Source organism: Panthera tigris, chromosome A1, assembly GCF_018350195.1.
Source record: "Panthera tigris isolate Pti1 chromosome A1, P.tigris_Pti1_mat1.1, whole genome shotgun sequence".
In the NCBI taxonomy this organism is placed as follows: domain Eukaryota; kingdom Metazoa; phylum Chordata; class Mammalia; order Carnivora; family Felidae; genus Panthera; species Panthera tigris.
The window spans coordinates 165,831,936-165,859,799 of NC_056660.1; the positions used below are offsets into that span (position 1 = coordinate 165,831,936).

At 34.7% G+C, this 27,864-nt stretch overlaps 1 long non-coding RNA gene across 1 annotated transcript; it reads right to left on the reverse strand.

The window, feature by feature from the left end:
- Window positions 1-628: 628 nt before the first annotated feature.
- Window positions 629-27,864, reverse strand: LOC122231529. Its single transcript, XR_006208766.1, has 3 exons — window positions 27,754-27,864; window positions 25,825-25,900; window positions 629-755 (listed from the first exon to the last, which is right to left on the reverse strand). It is a non-coding gene; the product is annotated as an uncharacterized LOC122231529 (long non-coding RNA).

Below are 27,864 nucleotides of genomic sequence, written 5' to 3' on the forward strand. Positions count from 1 at the left end.
AGAGGCAAACTCCATGGTCCTAGCTAAAATCCATGGCTCCTTGGCAACTAAATGAAGATGCCCCAAAAGCTAGAACAAATACTGTCTGCAAAGAGGAACTTGCAATTCCATGTGTAGCTTTGGGCAGACAGAAAACATTAGAAAAACATTTTAGTTAAGCCATGAACAATGTGGCATAAAAATGAAAGCAAATGAAAAGACTTGCTTAAAAACACAGTCATTCTCTCCCTGTGTACTCAGTTTCCTTTCTCCCTCTCTAACATAGCCCGAGCTGGAGACTAAACTGGCAGGTTAAAGTACATCTCTTTGGAGCCACAAACTATGGAAACAAATCATGGCTTCTTGCTGAGCCTTCTGGTCACTATAGTAGGTTGAATAGCAGTCCTAAAAAGGTATGTCCAAGTACTAACCCCTGCTATCTATGAATGTTATTTTATTTGGAAATAGTTCATTTTCAGATGTGATTAAGTTTAAGATTTTGAGATCAAATTCGATTTAATTTGGGCTCTAAATCCAATAATTTGTGTCTTTATATGAGAAAGGAGAGGGAGATTTGAGACATACAAACACAGAAGACACCCAAAGAGAAAGACCACATGAAGACTCAGGAAGAGAAGTGATACATTTACAAGCCAAGGGACACCAAGGATGATCTGCAGCCACCAGAAGCTGGAATTGAGGCATGGAACAGATTTTTTCCCCCGAGCCTTCATAAGGAACCAATCTTGCTGACATCTTGGTTCTGGCCTCTAGATCTGTGGGAAAATACATTTCTGTTATTTTAAGCCATCAAGTTGTGGTAATTTGTTAGAGCAGTCCTAGAAAACTAGTCACTATTTGCTGCCCATAATAAGGGCCTGTTCTCTGATGAGAATGACTGAAACCAAGTTGCTGATTGAACCTGCACTAACCAGATTGCACTAATTACTGCCTGCTTAAATCTATCATCATTCCAGATGTTGCAATACATTCATCATCATAGACTGGAACTCTATGTGTACTATTTCCAGGTTATAGGACTGATGCTCCAGTTTCATCAGCTGACTTTGTCCATACCACTATGGCCCTTAACATTAATATGAATAATATTTGACTTTCTAGATCATTTGAAGTCTGAAAGTGGTATGAATTTTATTGCAAAAACCACTCAACAATGGGCTGAGTGTCCTTTAATGGAACTTCCACAGTACCTAAGATACATAAACATCTAGTATTGCTGAATACTGGAATAGTCTCCTCAAATATTACTCAAAAAGATTTCTGATTCTATATCCATTACCTCTTTCTGGTCTTAACAATACATTTTGGTTATATAAATGCAGCTGTCCCCAGAAAGAGTTCATCTCCTCTTATTCTTAGCAGTGATCAGAGGGTAATGAAAGAAGTAATAAGTTGAGTACATTGTTTGCCAAGTCCTCTACAGAGACATATATAAGGTACATAATAGGTCTCTATTAGTTTTATGAAAGTTCCTTTGTCTCTTTTCTCCTGGTTCTTCTGGATGAAAGCTCTGAGTGTAAAGAGGGTATGTTTAGAATAAAAGTTATAGTATAGCTCCTAGAAACACCAGTTTTTCAGAGGCAGCAGAAACAATTATCCCACCACTTTTACAGGGAATAGATTAAGTCCTTGAAAGTATAGGGGGAAGAATAACTTTTTTAAAGCTATCCCTAGAGCCCTCTTCCTCATGAAGTAAAATACACTCTGGATTTTTTTTTCCTACTCTCATTCCTGCAGTCCTCTGTAGTGGGCAGAATTATAAGTTGGCTTCTATCTACTCCATGACCTCCCCTACTGTTGTGATCATTGACTTCCTTTCTCCTTGAGTGGAATGGGTTTTGAGACCAGCTTCTAAATAGTAGTATGAGATGTGATGAGATGTCTCTTCCTTGATTAGGTTACATTATATGGCAGTGATAATGGGCTTTGACTCCTGTGATTATGTTAATAGATATATTACAACTATGCTTTGCTAGCATGATCAGAAAAAAATCCCTTTGTTGGCTTAAAGAAGTAAACTGCTAAGTGAGATGGCCCATAGAGAGAGCCATATGGCAAGGAACTGCTCCTAGCCAATAGTCATAAAAAAAAAAAAAAAAAAAAAAAAAAAAAAGACTTCAGTTGTACAGCCACAGTAAATAAACTCTACCAGCAACAAAAATGGGCTTGAAAGTAGATCTTTCTCCATTGAAGCCTGTGATATGATGTGAACACAGACCTAGACAGCACCTAAATTACAGCTTATCAAGACCCTAAATCAGAAGGCCCAGATAAGCTGTGCCCACACTGCTCACATACAGAAACCATGATATAATAAGTGTGTGCTGTGTTGAGATGCTAAGTTTTTGGTGATTTGTTATGCTACAATAGAAAACTAACATAAAATGTCTTAATTCTTCTATTGGATATCATCACCTCCCATGGCAAATACCACCTGATTGTTGGAATGGACAAAGGACAGGTTGGTCTAACTTCTCTTAGGAAATACCTCAAGAACAAAGGGTAGGTTCAATTACTCAGACTGAATACAGACTTTAAAGACTTACCATTACAAAAGGAAATGCACCAGTGGAGCAATGGAGGCAATTGTGACCTCTGCTAATGTAGGTCCCATTTGGAGGACCTCAACAATTCTAAATCACAATTACTTTCCAGGGGTACAATGTGCATCCTTGGGACTGTTTCTTGTGTATAATCCAGGCATTAACTTGCCTCCCTCCCCAAAACAGTGATGTGCACTTTAATGGTGGTCATAACAGACCTGTAATTGCTTAAGGGGACACCACCTGTAGATCACGTAGCACTCAGACCTTGAGAGGTTCTCTCCTAAATTGGATATCTCTTGGACACTTAGAAAAATTTCTCGGGGAGGGAGTATTAATGTTATCATATACACAGTGCCGGTAAATGTCTCTATAGTGGGAATTATACAATTAGAAAAGGTGTTATGAAATGAGTTTATAACTCATTAGCTAAAGAGATCAGTGATGCCATCTCAGACTCAGCTCACTAACCAGGACAGTTGTGGATGACAGAATTACCTTAATTGTCCCCTTTGTAAAATAAGGTAAGTCTATATATTTACTAATATATCATGTTGTAGCTTAATGAATACCTTAGCCGAGAGGAAAGGTCAATATAAAAATGCCAATTAGATAAAAAAAAAAAAGACACTTAGTATTTTAAGTTAGACACTGGTAGTTTACAGAATTTTTTGACTATTTCAGTCTGGGACTGTTAAAGGCATGGTTGAAACAAATGACAAAGATTGGTCCCATCATGCACCTTGAAGTTCCATTGGTGTAGACTTAATTAAATGGCTGAATTAAAACAACTGAATTGATTTGGTCCCAGTCTCTGATCATCAGGTTATTTAGAGTGCCTAGTAAAGAGGTTTAGCCATGAAAAAAAAATCCAGTCCCAGGATGGTACAGAAACAAGGAGTGGATATTGTTAGGAGACATTTCTCAACAGATCTCTAGCATTTCTGTATATCTAGAAAACAGAAGCATGTAAAGATGCTCATGTGGTAAACAATCTTGAAATACAGAGAGTTCATCTCCTTTCAGAGCAAACAGTCATGCTTATTGCTCATTATAAATTATTTGGATTTTCTGAGCTCAAGGCTTCTGTCCTATAATGTAACCTGGATGCAGGCATATATCAGGGTAGCTCTGTGTGGCTGAATAGGACTTGAAGTGCAGGAGGAATCAATGCAAATATTATGTTCACATTCCATGCTGTAATGTGAGAAACAGTCCTTTGCTCTTACCTAGAAGTCCTACATGTACCTTCTGAGAACATACTTAAAAAACTGTGGCAGGCTAGCCATTTAGCTTATAAATAGGGTAAAATCTTAAATCTTTTATTGTTATTTAAAGATTTTAAAATACCTTATTTGTTGTGAAATTTGAGAATGCTTATAGCCAGGGAAGAATTTTTATATCCAATTTTTAAAATCAGTTAACTTTACTAAAGAAATAGAAACAATGACATTGTTTGCATTTGTATTATATCAGAAATAAAATCATATTCTTTTAGCTATGTACTTAATCACTGTTGTTTGAGATTTTTTTCCTCAGTGATAGAGTTTAATTATGTTTTCCAACAACTAACAACTGTCCATTTATTTCTCCATTTTCTCATAAAAAATATTTTAAAATATTATCTGATCAAGAGCCAAAAATAAAAATAGTTTACAGTATATAAATTGAATAATAAAATATTTCTTGAGCTACCATACTTTAGGAAGTGATTAGGATTAACCATTTTGAGAATAGGTAAAGACCTATGCTTGTAGTTTTTACACCATAAAATTCATACCATTTTGCAAATTAACATTTTCCTTATAATATGATCTCTCAGTACATTCACATCTACATCATCCATTTTATCATGGTCTGGTGTATAGATATATTGTAATGCATTTAATAATTCTCTTATGATGAATACTTTGGTGATCTCTCATACTTATTTTTGTGTTAATATAAACAATACTGAAATGAACATCTTCATTCCTTAGATTCTCTAGAATACATTCCTGAAATTGGAATTGCAGGATTACATATAATTTAATTAATTTTCCTCTCTAATGTTTTAAAAATTTAAGTTAATTTATCTTACATCTAAATACCCTTCCTTAATATACAAAAAGTTGAAAAACTATAACTAATGTATGCCTCTGTCATGAAGAAATAAACTGAGCTATGAAAATTCACCAAAACTTATAAAAGTGCACCAAAAGCTGAACTCAAGTAAATGAAGCTTATCTTTAGAATTAGAAACAATGAATTAATTTTAATGAAATAAGTATGATAGATATACAATAATCATGAGGGAGATGATATACCTTATTATGATGTTAATTCTTTCCAAAAATTCATCTATAAATCCAATGAAGCCTTAACCAAGAGAAACTATCAGCCAAATAAAAGCAAAGTTGGCTTCTTCACAAAATCTCATTTTATGAAGTGTATAAAATACAGTTAAGGAGGTAATATGGAAACAGAATTATTATCCTCACAATCTTATTATAAACAACAGAGAAAGTATTAATGATTAACAACTGCAGTTGACAGTTGAAGTAGAGCAAAACTTTATCCCCTAAACTTAGAGAGTAAATGAACCACTTTTTACTGAAGATCTGCAATGAGTCATACCCTTTGTTGGTAGCTTTATAAATATTACATTGAACCAGTAATTAGTTCAAATGAACATACTGAGATAACCATACAAAATGTTTTATTTACTCTCTATTGCTATATTTCAACGGGTCAAAAAGAAAAAAAAAAGAATTACTATTGGTTCTTTAAAACACCTTTTTTTCCCCCTGAAATCTCGATCTTGCACCAATTCCTGTTCAGACACCAAATGCTGACTCAGTGTCTATTATATCTCACTACTTATATTTGTGAATACTAACTTAATGCTTTGACAACTGGCTGTTTATTTCTCTGAACCAGTTACAGTTGACCTTTGAACAACACAGGTTTGAACTGTTCAGGTCCAGTTATACTCAGATTTTTTTTTGTAAATACAGTACATTACTGTAAATGTATTTCTCTTCCTGATAATATTCTTAATAACATTTTCTTTTTTCTGGCTTGTTTTATTGTAAGAATACAGTATGTAATATATATATAACATGTAAATATGTATTAATTGACTTTGTTATCAGTAAGGCTTCTAGACAACAGTAGGCTATTGGTTGTTAAGTTTTGGGGGAGTCAAAGTTATATGTGGATGTTTGTGCAGGGGTGTCAGCACCTTTAACCACTGTGTTGCTCAAGGATCAATAGTAATACCATTTAAAAAATTTAATATATGTAGTTATCCTTTAGACAAGATTTGATCTAAATACTATATTCTTATTTAGATATTCTTTACCTAGTTCATGAGACCAATTTATAATTTGATATATTTTTGAGTAAGATAGCATTTATTTAACCCATCAAGAATATTTAAATAGATGAATTTAGTGGACCAATGAAACTTACTTTCTGCCATATGAATAATATTATAGGAACAATCTAAATGTTTTCCAAAATGATGCATTTCAATAGGCACATTGGTAGATAGACTCTTAAGTGTAACCTATGAACATGCTGAATTCCTAATATTAGTAAAATCTTACACTGGCCTGAGGATTAATGAGGTGACTTCTAAATGTTTGTTTATTTTAAAATAAATTTATTTATTTATTTTGAGACACAAAGAGAAAGCGTGAGCAGGGGAAGGGCAACGAGGGAGAGGAAGAAGAGAATTCCAAGCAGGCTCCACGCCATCAGTGCAGAGCCTAACACAGGGCTTGATAGCACAACTGTGAGATGATGACCTGAGCCAAAATCAAGAGTCAGATGCATAACTGACTGAGCCACCCAGGTGCCCCAGGTGATTTCTAAAAAAAAAAAAATACCAGATGAAGATAGTTTTTGAAAAACTATGATATTTATGTGTATTTTTTAAGACTTATAGCTAATAGGAATATTTATTGACCTATGTGGTTGTATCTCTTCAGGTTGATAAACAAGAGCTGAAATTAAAATGCCTCGTTGGAGCTCAACTTATATAGATTTTCATTTCACATCCGGCATTTATAGAACTTGGTATCTTATTGCCTTCTGTCACCTCTCATTAACTATGTCAGTCTATCTCCACACTATACATCACATATTACAAGGATGCAATGCAGCAGTGGAAAGGAAAAGAGGATCCTATTTGTATTGGCATCATATATCCACTTTGAATTGAGATACTGTCTGATCAAGATCCAAGAAAAACATGAAGAGAAAAATGGACCAGGCCTCCATCAATATTGCCTTTTGAAATGATTCAGAAATGTGGTAATACTTGATATAACTGGATTTCTGTCACATTAAATAACAGATGTTCTGGGAGCTCCTTCACTACAACAATCTTCATCCCCATATCCAAATGCATTCAAAGTTCTATTAGATATAGTTAATGACCTGTTGCCCGAATTTTCCTTCTAATTAAATTATATCATCTAGGTAAATACAAGTAGGAGAAGTTAAATTAAATTAAAGGTAATTTTTTCCCTCCATTATCTTGAACACTGAGATCAAGCCTTTTTTTTTTTCAATTGAAGATTATTCAAGATACAAGGTTATTCCATTTAAAGGAGAAAATGAAGATCAGTGATAGTTTGAGTACATAAACAGCATGAAATTTTGTAACTACATAAAGTAATTAAAATGCTGTTGGCACTTTTGTGTCATATATAATTGTTTTGTTTGGTCAAAAGCATAAGCTGAAATTAGCTTGTCTAGGCAGTCTGCCCCCAAATTATAATTTGTCTAAAACTTGTTTATTTGATAAAACCTATGTTTTAGATGATTATATTTTTGTTCTGTTTTGTTTTTACTTTTCTATTCAGGAAGGATCATGGCTTCTTTCTGAAGACATTAATAAAAGGAAACTACATTTCAATAATGTCAAAATGTTTTGGAAACAAAAATGGATTATTTTATTAGCACTCAACTTAAGTTCTGAAACTACACTTTCCCACCTCATATTACTCTTGGGAAAAGAGTAGATTAAGATTTATCTTCAATTAAATTTATGATTCAAATAAAAGTTTTTGATATTTTGAAATACTGGCAAAATCCTCATTTGGATCTATTTTAAGGAATGGCTGGAAATGGTGTTCAAAATATAATGTATTAATATCATGCACAAGCTCTAAAATATGTTAATTGTCCTACCAGAATTTCATTTGCCATAGGAACTATGCCCTTTTTATTTAAGTAACTACCTGACAATTACAGAATGGGCATGAAGAACAGAGTCTGTAGAAATGCTTTATCAAAATTAAAGTACTCAACTTTTTCAACTATCTTTAGAAAACAAAAGTTAAGTAGAATATTTATATCTAGAATACTTGAAATGTAAGAAATAAAATTTCTTCACAAATTGAATAACTGTTTCTTAACTATCCAGACAAATTTTCCACCTTTTTTTATAAGATAAAAGGAATATTTTGTTTTAGTTTTAAACACAGTACAATAATCCGTCTATGTATTCTTGGCATTTTTATACTAGTTGAGTAGTAGAATTTCTCATTTGTTTTGCAGTTGTTTTTAAAAGGTACTACCTTTATTTAGAAATAAATGGAAAAATCTTTGGATATTTATTAAGTAACAAGAAAATAGTGATTATAAAAAAAACTGATATTGAGAATTGAGTTGTTCCCTCTTTCTTATATTTCAGTATCTTTTCCAAGATGCAGTATTTAAATTACATAATTTTAAAAGTCTGAATACAAATATTCAGTGAACATTGACATTGAAGTCATTTTTAAATCATTATTTATCAGTTGAAAGTTTTTCTGATTTACATTTAGAATTTTATTTTAATACTGAAGTTACATGATTTGGAATCATGAAAAAGTTAACTGTTTTTTAAAGTTTATTTAGAAAGAGACAGAGAGAGCGCAAGTTGGGTAGGGCCATGGAGAGAGGGGGAGAGAGAGAGGATCCCAAGCAAGCTCCTCGTGCTCAGTGCACAGAACCCAACAAAGGGCTTGAACTCACAAAACCACGAGATCATGACCTGAGCCGAAGTCCGGCACTTAACCAATTGAGCCATCCAGGCATCCTCTGGCAAAGTTAACTTTAAGATAATTTTAGATGATAAGAAAATTGCCCTCTGTAAATGCATATGATGTGTAACTCTGTGACCCAGTTTGGCATGTGTTTATGCATCTTAACTTTTTATACATACATATACAAAAAGACTACACAGCCAATTCTGAAAAATGGTTGTGAAAATACTAAATTATTGATTAAAATATATCCTGAGTTTTGGAGATGTTGACAGAAATGTCTAATCACTTGTGCATAATTAGAACTAGAGTGGCTACCTGTATGTGTTTCTAGGGCAAAAAAATTTTTCGCTTAAATTAAAAAAAATTCATGTGGATATTGAAGGATAAGAAAAATGACACATTTTTCTTCAAAAAGTGGGGCTATCAGGGACACCATTTCAAAAAAAGAATGTGCAATTAACAAAACAGATAAAAGTAAACTGAATATGAGACATCATGTCATATTAAAAGAACAAAGAAAACTATAAAAACTCCTAAAGAATATAAAAAGATACATTAATATCATGGCAGTGTTTAGAGAGTATATTTATTTTTACAATTATCTTCTACAGTGTGCACATAAACTATATTTATAAAGCACCAAGTTAAATGTTTATATATAACATATTTTCTTTTTTCCAGCTTCATTGAGGCATTACTGACATATAACTTTATGTGAATTTAAGGTACAACATGATGATTTGCTACACATATATATTGTGAAATGATAACCACCATAACATTACTTAATACGTCCATCACCTCACATAATTACCTTTTTGTGTCTGTATGTGATAAGAACATTTAGATCTATCCTCCTGGCATCTTTCAAGTATATAATTGTTAACTATCGTCACTACGCTGTGCATGAATTCTTCAGAACTTACTCATCTTCTGACTGAAAGCTTATACCCTTTGATCAAAATCTCACCATTTCCCCCATTTTCCAGATGCTGGAACCCCCCATTCTATTCTCTGTCTTTATGAATTCAGCTTTTTAAGATTGCACATAGAAGTGAGATTATACAGTATTTGTGTTTCCCTGTCTGATTTTATCTCATATAGTAGAATGCTCTCAAGGTCCATCCAGATGGCAAGATTTCCTTCTTTCATTAGGCTGAATAATATTCCATTATAAATGCATTTTATCTTAGCTGTTGTGAATGATACCGCAATGAATATGGGTGTGCACACATTGCTTTAGGACCTTGATTTCACCTCCTTTGAATATATACCCAGAAGTGGGATTGCTGTATCATATAGTAGTTTTATTTTATTTTTTACTTGTGTTTTAATTTGAATCCAAGGTAGCTAACATGTAGTGTAATAATGATTTCAGGAATAAAAATTAGTGATTCATTACTTACATATAACACCCAGTGCTCATCCCAACAAGTGCCCTCCTAACGCCCATCGTCCATTCAGTCCCTCTCCCCACCAAACACCCCACCAGCAACCCTCAGTTTGTTCTCTGTATTTAAGAGTCTCTTATGGTTTGTGTCCCTCTTGTTTTAATCTTATTTTTTCTTTCCTTCCCTTATGTTCATCTATTTTGTTTCTTAAATTCCACATATGGTTGAAATCATATATTTGTCTTTCTCTGACTTATTTCACTTAGCATAATACCCACTAGTTCCATCCATATTGTTGCAAATGGCAAGATTTGATTCTTTTTGATCAAGTAATATTCCATTGAATATATATACCACATCTTTTTTATCCATTCATCAGTCAATGGACATTTGGCCTCTTTCCATACTATGGCTATTGTCGATGCAGCTGCTATGAATATTGGGGTGCATACGTCCCTTTGAACCAGCATTCCTGTATCCTTTGGGTAAATACATAGTAGTCAATTGGTGGGTCATAGGGCGGTTCTATTTTTAAGTTTTTGAGGAGCCTCCACACTGTTTTCAAAAGTGGCTGCACCAGTTTGTATTCCCACCAGTAGTGTGAAAGGGTTCATCTTTCTCTGCATCCTTGCCAACATCTGCTGTTGCCTGAATTATTAATTTTAGCCATTCAGGCAGGTGTGGGGTAGTATCTCATTGTGGTTTTTATTTGTATTTTCCAGATGATGAGTGATGTTGAGCATCTTTTCATGTGTCTGTTAACCATCTGGATGTTTTCTTTGAAAACTGTCTATTCATGTCTTCTGCCCATTTCTTCATCGGATTACTTCGTTTCTTTGGGTGTTGAATTTGATAAGTTCTTTATAGATTTTGGATAATAACCCTTATCCAATATGTCATTTGCAATTATCTTCTCCCATTCTGTCAGTTGTCCTTTAGTTTTGCTGACTGTTTCCTTCTCTGTGCAGAAGCTTTTTATCTTGATGAGGTCCCAATAGTTCATTTTTGCTTTTGTTTACCTTGCCTTTGGAGACATGTCAAGTAAGAAGTTGCTGTGGCCAAGGTCAAAGAGGTTGTTGTCTATTCTCTCCTCTAGGATTTTGATGGCTTCCTGTCTTACATTTAGGTCTTTCACTCATTTTGAGTTTATTTTTGTGTATGGTGTAAGAAAATGGTCCAGGTTCATTCTTCTGCATGTCGCTGTCTGGTTTTCCAAACAGCATTTACTGAAGAGACTGTCTTTTTTCCATTGGTTATTCTTTCCTGCTTTGTCAAAGATTAGTTGGCCATACATTTGTGGTTCTATTTCTGGGTTCTCTAATCTGTTCCATTGATCTATGTGTCTGTTTTTGTGCCAATACTATACTGTCTTGATGATTACAGCTTTGTAATACAGCTTGAAGCCCGGAATACTGATGCCTTCAGCTTTGTTTTTTTTTATTTTTAATTTTTTGAGGAACCTCCATTATATTTTCCATAGTAGCTGCACCAATTTATGATCCCACCAACAGTGTGTAGGATTCTGTTTTCTCCACATTAGTGATGCCACTTATGACCTCTTGTCTTTTTGATGATAGCCATTTTATCAGATATGAAGTGATATCTCATTGTAGTTTTGAGTTGCATTTCCCTAATGATTAGTGATGTTGAGTGTCTTTTATTGTACCTATTGACAATTGGTAGGTCTTCTTTGGGAAAATATTTGTCCCTAAGACCATGTTCTAGTCAGATTATTTGTCCTTTTGGTATCGAGTTGTATGGGTTTCTTACATTTTGGATATTAATTCTTAACAGTTTGAAAATATCCATAGGATGTCTTTTTGTTTGTTGATTATTTCTTTTACTATGCCAAGTTTTTCAAATTTGATTCATTCCCATATTTATTGTCTTCTTCTGATGCCTGTGTTTTTGGTGTCATTACCCAAATCACTGCCAAGATCAATGCTATGTATCCTTCCAGGAATTTTGCCATTTCAGGCCTTATGTTTTTGAGTCTTTAATCTTTACAAGTTAGTTTTTGTGAGTAGTATAAGATAATGGTCCAGTTTTATTCTTCTGTATATGATTATCCAATTTTCTGAAAATATCTTAGTGAAAATATTATCCTTTCCCCATTGAATACTCTTCATTCCCTTGCCAAGTTTTAGTTGACCATATATGTGGGAGTTTATTTCTGGACTCTAAATTCTGTTCCATTGGTCTATGTGCCTATTTTTATGCCAGTATTACAGTGTTTTGATTAGTACAGTTTTGTCATATGGTATGAAATGAGGAAGTGTGATGCCTCCAGCTTTGTTCTTGTTTTTCAGAACTGCTTTGGCTATTCAGTTCCATACATGTTTTAAGATTCCATATACACTTTAGGGTATAATTTTTTTCTATTTCTGTGAAAAATGTCATTGAAATTTTCATAGAAATTATATTGAATCTGCAGATAACTTTGGGTAGTATGGACATTTAAAAATATAAATTCTTCTAATCCATGAACACAAATAGCTTTCCATTTATTTGTGTCTTCTTAAATTTCTTCATTAAAGTCTTTTACTTTTCAGTACACAGATCTTTCACTTATTTGGTTAAATTTATTCCTAAGTATTTTACTGCTTTCGAGGCTATTGTGATTTGAATTGTTTTTCTTGTTTAGCTATTTCATTGTTAGTATATAGAAACACAACTGATTTATGTATCCTAAAAATTCAATGAATTAATTTAACAGCTTTAATAGTTTTTGGTGAAGTCTTTGTGGATTTTCTATATATAAAATCACATCATCTGCAAAGAGACAATGTTATTTCTTCCTTTCTGATTTTGGATGTTATGTTGAGCTATATACTCCTTCTATATCCAATTTGTTGAGAGATTTTATCATGAAAGGATGTTAACTTTTGTCAAATGCTTTTTCTACACTTATTGAGATGATTATAGGAATTTCATCTTTTATTCTATTAATGTGGTGTATCACATTTATTAATTTGCATATGTTGATCCATCTTTGCATCCTAGGAATAAAACCTACTTGATCATGATGTATGTTCCCTTTATAGTTCTGTTGAATTTCATTTGCTAATATTTTGTTAAGAATTTTAGCTTCTATATTTATCAGGGATATTGGCCCTCAGTTTTTTGTAGTTCCCATATCTGGTTTTAGAATCAGTGAAATGTTGACCTCATACAATGAGTATTCTCTCCTATTAAGATTTTGGAAAATTTCCAGAGGTACTGGCATTAATGTTTCTTTGAAGATTTTGTAGAATTCACCAGTGAAGTGATCTTCATTGCTGGGGTTTTGTTTGTTGGAAAGTTTTTGATTACTGATGCAATCTCCTTACTGGTTATTGGTCTGTTTGGATTTTTTATTTCCTCAGGATTCAGTATTGTTAAGTTTTATGTTTCTAGGAATTTGCCTGTTTCTTCTAGGTTATTCAACTTGTTGGCATATTAATTGTTCATAGTAGTCCCTTCAATTCTTTATATTTCTGCCATATCATTTTTATGCCTCCTTTTTCATTTCTGATTTTATTTACTTAAGCCCTAGCTCCCGTTTTCTTAGTCTAGATAGAAATGTGTTAATTTTGTTTCCTTTCACAAACAAGGTCTTAGTTTTCTTACTGTTTTCAATTGTTTCCTGTTTTCTATTTTATTTACTTTTGATCTCATATTTGTTGTGTCCTTCCATTTGCTGACTTTGTTTTGTTTACTCTTTTTCTATTTCCTTCATGTGTAAAGTTAGGTAATTACCTTGATCTTTTTTTCTAATCCAGAGGTATTCAAAAAGATAGAGTTTGAACTCTCAACAAAGAGGAAGTCACATTATCTGAGATGCTAAGATTCCCATATACCATTAACACATAATAATATCCAAATTAGCATCTATCAAAAATCACATCATTTCAAAAATACTACTATGTAGAGAACATTGATTCTGAAGCACAGACCCGGGAGATGGCAGCCAGGAGGACAGTGGGCTCACCTTGTCCTGCTGATCACTTAGATACCACCCACATCTGCCAGAAAACCACCAGGTGACTAGCAGAATGTACTCTGCAGAGTAAAGCATAGACAAGAGGCCCACAGAAGAGGGAAGGAAGGACAGAAAGGCAGTGCATGCTACATGGACTGGAAGGGGGGCTGGGACGTTGGAGGGGCAGCCTGCCTGGCAAGGCAGAGGCCCAGAAGTCTGGATTGCAAAAGTGGAGGGGCTGGTCTCTGTGAGTTCTGACAGCCAGCAGGACTTAACATCTGGAATGTTAAAAGTCAACAGTGCTGCTCTCAGAGAGCAGGGAGGGCAAGAGGACACCGGGAGGGAGAGATGTTGAGCCCCGGAAGACAGAGCTCAGCTCAGCTCGGTTGGGGAATAAAGGCGCTGGCAAGTGCCATCTCCTTCTCCCATCCCCCAGTAGAAATTCCAAAGGGAACCAGTTCCCGTCACCGAACTTGCTTGCACCGCTCAAATGCCCAATGCTGTGCTTCTGTGGATCCATCCCTCCAATGGGCCTTCCTACCTCCCTGTGCTGGAGTGCCCCTCCTGCAGGGGACCACTGATAGCAAAGCCTGCCCCTCCTGCTCCTGTCCACCTTGTGGATCCATCCCAGCTAATACACCAGATCCCATCAAAGCAGCACCACAAGCTTGGCAGTATGCAAGTAGCCCAGACAGGGGCCACACCGCTCCACAGTGAGTCCTGCCCTTGGGAGAGGGGAAGATAAGGTACACACCAGTCTGACTGTGGCCCAGCGGTGGGCTGGGGGCTGGCTTTGGGACTGCAGCCCCGCCCACCAACACAAGTTACTCCTGACAGCACAGGGGAAGTGCTCTACAGTTTGGAGTCACTACAGGGACTATCCAAAATGACGAATCGGGAGAATTCTCCTCAAAAGAAACTCTAGGAAGTAGCGACAGCTAACAAACTGATCAAAAACTATTTAAGCAATATAACGGAACAAGAATTTAGAATGATAGTCATAAAATTAATCGTTGGGCTTGAAAAAAGCATAGAGGAGGGCAGAGAATCCATTTCTACAGAGATCAAGGGACTAAGAAATAGTCATGAGGAGCTAAAAAATGCTATAAATGAGATGCAAAATAAAATGGAGGCGGCCATAGCAGAGACTGAAGAGGCAGAAGAGAGAACAGTTGAATTAGAAGATAAAATTATGGAAAAAAGAGGAAGCTGAGAAAAAGAGAGATAAAAAAAATCCAGAAGTATGGGGGGAGAATTAGAGAACTAAGTGATTCAATCAAATGGAACAATATCCGTATCATAGGAATTCCAGAAGAAGAAGAAGAGAGAGAGAAAGGGACTGAAGGTGTACTTGAAAAAAATCATAGCTGAGAACTTCCCTGATCTGGGGAAGGAAAAAGGCATTGAAATCCAAGAGGCACAGAGCGCTCCCTTCAGACGTAACTTGAAACAATCTGCATGACATATCATAGTGAAACTGGCAAAATACAAGGATAAAGAGAAAATTCTGAAACCAGCTAGGGATAAACAGGCTCTAACTTACAAAGGTAGACCCGTGAGAATAGTGGCAGACCTAACTACTGAAACTTGGCAGGCCAGAAAGGAATGGCAGGAAATCTTCAATGTGATGAACAGAAAAAATATGCAGCCAAGACTCCTTTATCCAGCAAGTCTGTCATTCAGAATAGGAGAGACAAAGGTTTTCCCTAACAAACAAAAACTGAAGGAATTCATCACCACTAAACCAGCCCTACAAGAGATTATAAGGGGGATTCTGTGAGTGAAATGTGCAAGGACCACAAAGTACCAGAGGCATCACTACAAACATGAAACCTACAGACATACAATGACTCTAAACCCATATCTTTCAATAATAACACTAATGTAAATGGGGCTAAATGCTCCAATGAAAAGACATAGGGTATCAGAATGGATAAAAAAACAAGACCCATTTATTTGCTGTCTACAAAAGACTCATTTTAGACCTGAGGACACCTTCAGATTGAACGTGAAGGGATGGAGAACTATCTATCATGCTAGTGGAAGTCAAAAGAAAGCTAGAGTAGCCATACTTATATCAGACAAACTAGACTTTAAATTAAAGGCTATAACAAGAGGTAAAGAAAGGCATTATATAATAATTACAGGGTCTATCCATCAAGAAGAGCTAATAATTATAAATATATATGTGCCAAATATGGGGGCCCCCAAATATATAAAACAAATAATCACAACATAAGCAACCTTATTGACAAGAATGTGGTAATTGCAGGGGACTTTAATACCCCACTTACAGAATGGATAGATCATCTAGACACAGGATCAATAAAGAAACAAGAGCCCTGAATGATACATTGGACCATATGGACTTGACAGATATATTTAGAACTTTGCATCCCAAAGCAACAGAAGATACTTTCTTCTTGAGTGCACATGGAACATTCTCCAAGATAGATCACACACTGGGTCACAAAATAGCCATTCATAAGTATAAAAGAAGTGAAATCATACCATGCACACTTTGAGACCACAATGCTATGAAACTTGAAATCAACCACAGGAAAAAGTCTGGAAAACCTCCAAAAGCATGGAGGTTAAAGAACACTCTACTAAAGAATGAATGGGTCAACCAGGCAAGTAGAGAAGAAATTTAAAAATATATGGAAACAAATGAAAATGAAAATACAACAATCCAAATGCTTTGGGATGCAGTGAAGGCAGTCCTGAGAGGAAAATACATTGCAATCCAGGCCTATCTCAAGAAACAAGAAAGATCCCAAATATAAAATCTAACAGCACACCTAAAGGAACTAGAAGCAGAACAGCAACGACACCCCAAACCCAGCAGCAGAAGAAAAATAATAAAGATCAGAGCAGAAGTAAACAATATAGAATCTAAAAAAACTGTAGAGCAGATCAATGAAACCAAGAGTTAGTTTTTTGAAAAAATAAACAAAATTGATAAACCTCTAGCCAGGCTTCTCACAAAGAAAAGGGAGATGACCCAAATAGATTAAATCATGAATTTAATGGATTCTGAAAAACTTAACAGAAGACCATGGGGGAGGGGAAGGAAAAAAAAGTTAGAGAGGGAGAGGGCCAAACCGTAAGAGACTCTTAACTGAGAACAAACTGAAGGTTGATGGGGGTGGGAAGGAGGGGAGGGTGGGTGATGGGTATTGAGGAGGGCACATGTTGGGATGAGCACTGGGTGTTGTATGAAAACCAATTTGACAATAAATTTCATATTAAAAAAAAAGAAACTGAAAAAAATAATTCTGAAGCACAGAAAATTATCTGCCCTTGTGATTCATTTAACAAAGATTTTAATTTAGTATTATGTGACCAATAAAAGATTAAATCACAAACTGAAAATTTGAAGCAAAGAAAATTTTGTGTATTCTGTAGTTAGTATGTGTGGTAATACTTTCATTTCTCCTCTTCTCAGTTCTGCTTTCTAAGCTGATGTTCAGATAAAATTTTGGAGAACTTAAACATTATTGTTGAGAAACTTATAAGACTAATGTCAAAAAATCCATAAAAGTTTTTTGTTGATGGAAATATATCCATTGCATCTATAATTTAAAGGGAAATGTGGCATAATATGCTCTGAGTCATGTGAGAAAATTATTTTCCTATAAGGGACAAATCTATGATTTAGTAAGAATTGTTTCCCCATTTTTTGATTATTCTATCCCGCAGTCATATTTCCTTCTAATAAAAGGCTATATAACTGTTTTGTAGTCTATATTAATAGCTAAGATATAATGTTTATATACTCATGAATGATATCATTCTCTGAAGGAGAAATTAATCAATATTGACCCACAATAAAATATTTATAAACTGACATATGTCAAATTTCCTGTTTATATATAACAAAGTCTGTAAAATCATCACAATACTTAACACTAAATCCACCCAGGGGCACCTGGGTGGCTCAATCAGTTTAGCGTCCAGCTCTTGAGTTTGCTTCAAGTCATGATCTCACAGTTCGTGAGATCAAGCCCCATGCTGGACTCTGCACTGACAGTGTGGACTCTGGTTGGGATTCTCTCTCTCTGTCTCTCTCTCTCTCTCTGCCTGTTTCTCTCTCTCTCTCTCAAAATAAATAGATAAACATTTAAAAATAAATACACCCTAACTAATTATGACCAAGTAATTTGAAACTTCAGAATGAACACACAAGTACAGGTTTTCTGTTTTTATTATCCTAAAGTCCACATGTCTCTCATGACACTATTACTTTGCACATATTGTTTCCTTCTAGCTCTTTTTTTCATATGTGTTTCAATAAATTGTAGATATTGAAAGGTCTTCTAGGAAGTCTTTGTTATCTTCCTATCTCCTCACCTCCTACAGCTTCTCTTTTCCTCTAATATACTAGTACACTAGATGCTCAACTCTATTATTATACTATTTTAAATTCTTTTCTACAAATCAACATAGAGTATTCTTTACAAAGCTTTGTACCCTTAAAAAATCTGCATATATTGAATAATTTAGTGAACTGCATTATAATATTTAATAAATGAATAAAGTAATAAGTCAGAAAACAAAGTATTTAAAAAGTGGAGCAGTAAAAGTGGATTTACAGAAAAATGAAAATAGCAGTTTGCAATTTTATTTTATTTATTTATTATTATTTTTTAATGTTTACTTTTGAGAGAGACAGAGAGCAAGAGCATGAGCGGTGAAGTGGCAGAGAGAGAAGGAGACACAGAGTCCAAATCAGGCTCCAGGTTGTGAGCTGTCAGCACAGAGCCTAATGCAGGGCTGGAACCCATGAACCCTGAGATCCTGACCTGAGCCAAAGCGAGAGGTTTAACCAGCTGGGCCACCCAGGTGCCCCACATCTTTAGATTTTAAAGATGGCATTACAGGCAAGAATTTTTCACTTATATTGGTGCAGCTGAGAAGACTGTTACATCAAAATCACTCTCTCTCTGTCTCTTTCACTCCACACAGAAACACTGTTCTGAATGTTCTGAACATGATGATTAGCTTAGTTTGATGCTGGGAGAGTTTGAGAAAGCTTTATCACCTTAATTTTAAATGGCACCCTGTTTTCTGAAGTTGTTGTCCAATGATCCATCATTATTATATGGCGTGTTCACTCAATCTCTTTTTGCCTCAGTTTATGTTATAAAAATGTTTCCATTTCTTTCCTTTTTCTGCCACTGTTCTTTCCAGTTAAAAAATTGACCATTCATAAATTCCTTGGCTAATTCATGAATTTCCCCAATGTTTTCACTTTGTTGTTTAAATATTGAAGAAGAACTTAGGTAGCAATTATACCTTCAAGAAGTGGATGTTAAGCCTCTATTAGATTCACATCCAAAGACTGTAAGTTATGTTAAACTCTATAAAGTTTCTGTTTGTTAAGGAAATTGACACCACACTGCAACTGACACTGCATGACAACTGTGTGAGTTCTAAAGTTATTAAAAATAAATAAAAGCCATCAAAAGAGAGGCATTTGTGTAAAACACTGATTTTATAGGACAACCTGAAGTTGAACATGTTTTCCATTATTTTTGATCTCTGATGGCCCTGTTTGCTTCTTTCTTACAAAGCATAAGTATTTCCATTTGATTATAGTTACTTACAACTTGTTTTAGTTACTTTAGTAGACTGCAAGCCTCTTGATGGAGGAGAGAAGAGCGCTGAAGTATTTGTTTTTCTCATCTTTGCGAGTTACTTACATGGCATGAAGGAGAGAATAGTATCCTTTGCTTTATTCTGAGAGGGAAGTGATTTGCTTGTTCATCCTTTCCAAATCTATCTGATTTGAAGGAAAACTTATGGAAGAATAGAGTTTCCCCATGTGTTGTAAGTGCTTAAAAGCAAGTGTGTTTAAAGCATAAAGTTTTGAAGTAATCTACTCAGTTTTTAACAGTTATCATCTGGAAATGGGGATTTCTATCCCAACATTTTTTCAACTGTGGTTCTTGAACTACCTCAGTAGATACTTACAGGTATTATTTATATATGGCATGCATGAATCTTCATTTTCAGCAGTGTCCTGTGTGATACTCATGCATGCTAAATTGAGAGAATCTAGTATGGCCTCTGAGAAAGTGACTACCTAAAAATAACACAGGTTCTCAAAGATAAAACAATAAGACTGGTTTTGAGAATGAATGTTTCAAACTCAGTGCTACTCAAAAACCTAGTCATGTTGTTGGGAGTAGATCGCTGATTCAATTTCATTGCTGGTAATCAGTCTGTTCAAATTCTCTATTTCTTCCTCCTTTAGTTTTGGTAGGTTATATGTTTGTAGGAACTTATCCATTTCTTCTAGCTTATTCAATTTGTTGGCCTATGATTTCATAATACTCTCTTACAATTGTTATTTCTGTGATGTTGGTTGCTATTTCTTTTCTTTCATTTGTAATTTTGTTTATTAGGGTCCTCTCTCTCTCTCTCTCTCCCTCTCTCTCTCTCTCTCTCCACCTTTCTCTCTCTCTCTTTTTCATGAATTTGGCTAAAGGTTGATCACTTTTCGTGATCTTTTAAAAGCACTGGCTTCGGCTTTCATTGGTCTATCCTATTGGTTCTTTTTAGTGTCTGTATCATTCATTTCTACTCCTATCTTTACTATTTCCTTCCTTTTTGTTAGTTTGGAGTTTTGATTGTTCTTCTTCTTCTAGCTTCTTTAGGTGTAAGGTTAAGGCGTTTATTTGAGATTTTTCTTGCTTCTTGAGGTAGGCCTGTATCTTTCCTCTTAGAGTGACTTTTCTGCACCCCAAAGATGTTGGAAATCTGTTTTGATTTTCATTTGTTTCCATGTAATTTTTTATCTCTTTATTTTCTTGTTTACCCCATTCATTGTTTAGTAACATGTTATTTAACCTTCATGTATTTGTGATGTTTTGAGATTTTTGTTGTTGTGGTGGTTGATTTGTAGTGTCATAGCTTTGAGGTCAGAATGACTTTCATCTTTTTGAATTTGTTGAGACTTGTTTTGTGGTCTAATATGTGATCTATTCTGGAGAATGTTCCATGTGCACTTGAAAAGAATAGGTATTCTGCTGTTTTAGGATGGAATGTTCTGAATATATCTGTTAAATCCATATGGCTCAGTATGTCATTTAAAGCCATTGCTTTCTGGTTGATTTTCTGTTTAGATGATCTGTCTATTGATATAAATTGGGGGTTAAAATTCCCTATGGTTATTGTATGACAATTGATTAGTTCCTTTATGTTGTTATTGACTGTTTTATGCATTTGGGTGCTCCCATAAATATTTACAATTATTATATTTTCTTGTTGGATTGTACCTTTTATTATCACATAGTTCCTTCTTTGTCCCTTCTTACAGTCTTGGTTTTAAAGTCTATTTTGTCAGATATAAGTATTGCTACCCTGGCTTTCTTTTGATACCATTTGCATGATAAATGTTTCTCCATCCCCTCACTTTCAATTGGTAGGTGTCTTTAGGTCTGAAATAAGTCACTTGTGGTATATGGGTCTTGTTTTGATCCACTGTGTCACCTTATGTCTTTTGATTGAAGCACTTATTCCATTACATTCAAAGTAATTATTGATAGATATCCATTTATTGCCATATTATTACTGGTTTTGTGGTTCTTTTTTGGTTTCTCTCTGATCTTTTCTTCTCTTGCTCTCTTTCACGGTTTGTTGACTTTCTTTAGCAATATACTTGGATTCATTTCTCTTTATTCTTTGAGTATCTATTACTGGTTTTTGATTTTTGCTTACTATTTGCATATAACATGTTTTGCGCATAGCAGTCTATATTAAGGTGATGGTCACTTAAGTTTGAACTCGTTCCTTACTCCTCTCATCCTCACCTTTTAGGCAGATGGTGTCATACTTTACTTTTATTTTGTGAGCCCTTTCTCTTATTTTTGTAGATATACTTATTTTACTGCTTTTATGCTTTCTAGTTTTCTTTCTTTTGTTTGTGGTCTTTTCTTTTTGCTCAGTGTCTCCTTTAATATTTCCTGTAGGGTTAGTTTAGTGGTCCTGAAGTACTTTTGTTTTAGTTTGTCTGAGAAACTCTTTATCTTTACTTCTATTGCAAATAATATCTTTGCTGGATACAGTATTCTTGGCTAAAGACTTTTCCTTTCAGCAGTTTGACTATATCATGCCATTACCTCTGGAGTGCAAAATTCCTGCTGAAAAATCCACTCTCAGCCTTATGGAGTTTCCCCTGTATGTAACTGCCTTGTTTTCTCTTGCTCCTTTTAATTTTTTTTCTTTATCACTACTTTTTGCCATTTTAATTACATGTATCTTGGTGTGGACCTTCTTGAGTTGTTTTTTTGAGGGGATCTCTGTGCCTCCTGGATCTGGATATCTGTTTCCTTCCCCAGGATAGGAAAGCTTTCAGTTATTATTTCTTCAAGTAAGTTTTCTGCCCCCTTTTCTCTGTCTTCTTCTTCTGGGATCCCTATAATGTGAATGCTGTTACACTTGAGGGAGCCACTGAGTTCCCTAAGAATATTCTCAATTTGCATAATAGCTTTCCCTATCATTTGCTCAGCTTGGTCACTTTCCATTTCTCTGTCTTTTAGGTCATTAATTCATTCCTCTGCTTCCTCTAGCTTGTAATTTATTTCATCAAGTTTATCTTTAATTTCATTTATTTTGTTTTCATCTCTGATTGGTTCTTTTTTGTTTCTTTGTTAAGGGTTCCACTTATTTCCTCTACTCTTTTCTCAAATCCAGAGAGTATCTTTATTGTTATTACTTTAAGTTCTCTATCAGGTATGTTACTTATATTCATTTCCCCTAGGTCTCTTCCTGTGGTTTGGTCCTTTTTTTTTTTTTTTCATTTGGGACATATTCCTTTGTGTTCTCCTTTTGTCTAACTCTCTGTGTTTGTTTCTGTGTTTAGGAAAATCAGCTACATCTCTTCTCTTGATGGGAATGGCCTTATGTCCAATATGACTAGACATATTAACAGGTAAATTCTACTAAACATTTAAACAGGAGTAAATACCAATAATTCTCAAACTATTCCAAAACATAGAGGAGGAAAGAAAACTTCCAAATTCATTCTATAAGACTAGTATCATCCATTTATGTGGATAAAGACACAACATAAAAAGAGAACTACAAGCCAATATCTCTGATGAACACAATGCAAAAATCCTCAACAAAGTACTAGCAAACTGAATCCCACAATACATTAAAAAAAATACACCATAATCAAGTGGGATTTATTCCTGGGGTGTAAGCATGGTCAATATCCACAAATATGTCAACATGATACATCATATCGACAAGGGAAAAGATAAAAACCATATGATCATTTCTTTTTTCTTTTAATGTTTATTTATTTTTGAGAGAGAGAAAGAGGGAGAGAGAGACAGAGTATGAGTGGTGGAGGGGCAGAGAGAGAGGGAGACAGAATTTGAAGCAGGCTCCAGGCTTTGAGCTGTCAGCACTGCTGAAACTCACAAGCCATGAGATAACCTACTGAGCCACCCAGGCACCCCTGATCATTTCAATAGATATATAAAAAGCATTTGAAAAACTTCAAAATCCATTCGTGATAAAAACCCTCAACAAGGTAGGTCAAGAAGGAGTATATTTTGACAATGAAAGCCTCGTATGGAAAACCAAGAGTGAACATTATACTTAGTGGTGGGAAACTGGGAGCTTTTCCTTTTAAGGTCAGGAACAAGAGAAAGATGTTGATTCTGACCATTTGTATTCAACATACATCTGGAATTCTTAGCTATAGCAACTAGAAAATATAAATAAATAAAATGCATACAAATTAGTAAGAATGAATTAAAACTATTTGCAGATGACATGATATTCTATGTAGAAAACCCTGAAGACTCCACCGAAACACTACTAGAACTGATAAATGAATTCAGTAAAGTCATAGAATACAAAATAAGGTACAGAAAACGGTTGCATTTCTATACATGTGAATACTTCTATACATGTTATACTCCTATAACAATGAAGCAGCAGAAAATAAAATGAATAAAACAAACACATTTATATTTCCACCAAAAGCAATAAAGTATCTAGGAATAAACTTAACCAAAGAGGTAAAAGACCTGTGCATTAAAACTATAAAAAATTGATGAAAGAAATTCAAGATGACACCAAGAAATGGAAAGACATTCCATGCTTATAGATTGGAAGAAAAATGTTAAAATGTCTGCACTACCAAAAGCAATCTCCAGATTTAATGCAATCCTTATAAAAACAGTAACAGCATTTTCAAAGATTTAGAATAAGCAATCCTGAAATCTGTATGGAACCACAAAAGACCCCAGATAGCTAAAGCAATCTTGAAAAAGAAAAATGAAACTAGAGTATCACAATTCCAGATTTCAAGTTACATTACAAAGGTATAGTAACCAAAAAATATGGTATTGGCACAAAAATAGACACATAGATCAAGCGAAAACCCAAAAATAAACCCACAATTATATGGCCAATTAATCTTCTATAAAGCAGGAAAGAATGTCTAATGGGAAAAAGACTGCCTCCTCAACAAATGGTGTTGGAAACACTGGACAGCAACATGCAAAATAATGAAACTGGACCACTTTCTTACATGATATGCAAAAATAAATTCAAAAAGATTAAATACCTAAATGTGAGACTGGAACCATAGAAATCCTAGAAGAGAGCAAAGGCAGTATGAAATTTCTCTGACATTGACCAATAGGAACATTTTTTAGATGTATCTCCTGAGGCAAGAGAAATAAAAGTAAAAATAAGCTACTGGGATGACATTAAAATAAAATTATTTTGTACACTGAAGGAAACAATCAACAAAACTAAAATGCAACCAGTTGAATTGGAGAATGTAGTTGCAAATGACATCTCTGATAAAGGGTTAGTATCCAAAATATGCAGAGAACTGATATAACTCAACACTCAAAAATCAAATAACCCAACTAAAAAATGGGCAGAATACATGAACAGATATTTCTCTAAAAGATATACAGATGGCCAACAGACACATGAAAAGATGCTCATCATCTCTGATCATCATGGAAATGCAAATCAGAACTACAGTGAGATACCACCTCACATCTGTCAGAATGACCAAAATCAAAAACACAAGAAACAAGTGTTGGTGAGGGTGTGGGAGAAAAGGAACCTTTATGCACTATTGGTGGAAATGCAAACTGGTGCAGCCACTGTGGAAAACAATATGGGGTTAAAAATTAACTCCTCAAAAAGTCCAAAGTAGAACTACCCTAGGATCCAGTAATCACACTATTGGGTATTTACCCCTAAAATACAAAAACACTTATTCAAAGGGATGCACTCCTATGTTTATTGCAGTATTATATAACCAAATTATGGAAGTAGCCCAAGTGTCTATCAATAGATGAATAGATAAAGAAGATGAGTTATATATGCAATGGAATATTATTCAGTCATAAAAAACAATAAAATGTTGCCATTTGCAACAACGTGGATAGAGTTATTGAGTATAATGCTAAGTGAAATAAGTCAGTCAGAGAAAGACAAATACCGTACGATTTCTCTCATATATAGAACAAAACAAATGAACAAAGAAAAGAAAAATAAAGTGACAAATGAAGAAACAGTTTCCTGACTAAACATGATTACTGGATGATTACTGGAGAGGAAGTGGGTAGGGGGATGGATGAAAGGGGTGATGGGGTTTAAACAGCACGTTTGTCATGATGAGCACTGGGTGATGTATGGCATTGTTGAGTCACTATGTTGTACACCTGCAACTGACATAACACTGTATTTTAATGATAACTGGAATTTAAAAAAAAGTTAAAAGCCTTGCCATGTACGGCTATCACTAGTCTACCAACTCCAGTGAGTTTGTGCAAAACTGCCCATACAGGTACCATAGACTTTTCCTAGCTACAATGTATATTGGACTCATGACAATAAGGCTAAATGGTACACTTTACCTTCAAAGCAGAGAGGTGTTTTCAAACACTCAGTATCTCAGCTCATGAAACATGTAGGACTTAGCCTTTGAAAAGCCTGTGCATAGAAATGAGAAAGGTGGGCCTTAATGTCAGGAACTTGGAAACCATATTCTTGAACTCTCGTTTGAAGTTTTTAAAATAAAGTGAATTATTAGGTGGCTTTACTGAATGCTCAAGGGTTGAAGTAATTTCAATCTATGCTTGATGTAAAGTTCAAGTATAAAACTGAATCAATTTTTTTCTTCTCTACATTTCTTGACCAAAAGATTTAAAAACATGTATATAGGATAGTGAATTTACAGAGTAATATTGTCGTTTCAATTTTATTGCTTATCCCTCCAGAAAGCACTATAAATTACTCCAGAGAATGGAATAAACTTTCATTTATACATATGTGGCAAAAGAGAAAGAGAAAGAATGCAAAACTGTAATAGTGACAAAATATTTTCAAATATCATAATCTCCTTTTTTTTGATACTACCATTTACAAAGTAAGCAGATATTTTATATATCAGAAATCATTATATTTCAAGTAATAGAAAAACGAGCTAATTCAGACTTTTAAAATAAAGGGAATTTTTAAGTCACTTCACTGTACGATGTGTGGGTTATTCTAGTTTCAATAGAGGCTGATATCTTGGGTTCCAGCAATATAAACAGGACATGCATCACTCTCAGCTATTTTTCCTTAATCTTGCACCCATTTTGTGAGGCACTCTGCCTTTGCATTTGCAAATAGGGTGTTAGCCTCTTTTACTACATGCTCCCGTGTTCATAGGCAGCAAGAAAGAGAAATTCTGCTTTCTTAACAGCCAAATAAAAGCCATATAATTGAGACCCATAAGCTCTGTTTGCCCTGACTATTTCATATTTACTAACCTGGAAAAATTATCTTGTCCAAAAAGGTAGGTCATGTTGACTGGATTTAGCCAATCTTTGGGCACCCACTAGAAACAGAGGTGGAATAATCTATCCCTCATAAACATTGTAGGTGGGAAATTCCGGGTACTCTTAGAAAGATGATTAAATGATAAAATGCCAACTAGTGGATGTCCAATATATTATTGAAAATGGATACTTTTTAAGAAAAATTGTTTAATAATTTTTTGAGTTTTTTTTTGAAGAGCCAGAACTTTCTTTCTTACCTCAAATTGGGCTATAGAAAATTTTCTGACTGTTAAATTGTCTTTCATGGTTAGAGACCTAGCTTTTCATTATTTAGTGAGCTAGGTGAGTATAACTACTCATCCAAAGTTCATATTTAGATTATCTTTTATTTAGAAATAATGTCAACTGCAGGAAACCAACTACATTGGCTTAAAAAATATGCTATCTCCCACCCCCACCCCCCACTCCATGTAATGTACAGTCAGAAGGTAAGCAGTTAAGAAGGTGGTCAGGTTTTCAGTGGCATAAGAGACAGGATATCTGTGATTCTCTATGCCCTTGGTTGCCACTAAGTGCAAGAACTTTATACCTCCAGAGACCTTGCCAGCAACTGGAGCAGAAAGAGGAGGTAAGCAGAATGGGCTTTGGCATCAGAAATTATCATACCTCCTTGGCCACTCTAGCTTTAAGGGACTCATAGAACATGAGGACTTTTGTTTTTCTACAAGAGTAAAACTGAGCAAGAGAGAAAGAACAGGAAGAAGGTGCTAAGTGAGTCAACCTATATTGTCTTCTCCAGATAATATTCTCTATTTTTTTATTGCATTAACCTATTTAGTAACAAAGAAGAGGCCAATCCTAAAAACATTAAAAGCCTGAGCTATATTAAGCCTAAGTCTAATGTAAAAAATCTAGTGATAAAACAGATCCACTTAAGGGCTTTTAAGTTTCTTGCTTTAGGCTAGACTAAGATTTATTTCACAAGGAAATTAGAGGTCAGAGGGGGTGCTCAGTACTTACCATTGCTGGTAACTATATACAGGTACAGTCTTCAAAAATGAACTGTATACATTACTCAATTATAAATATAAATGGTCCCATGGTGTAGGAAAACTTGGTTGACTGTCATAC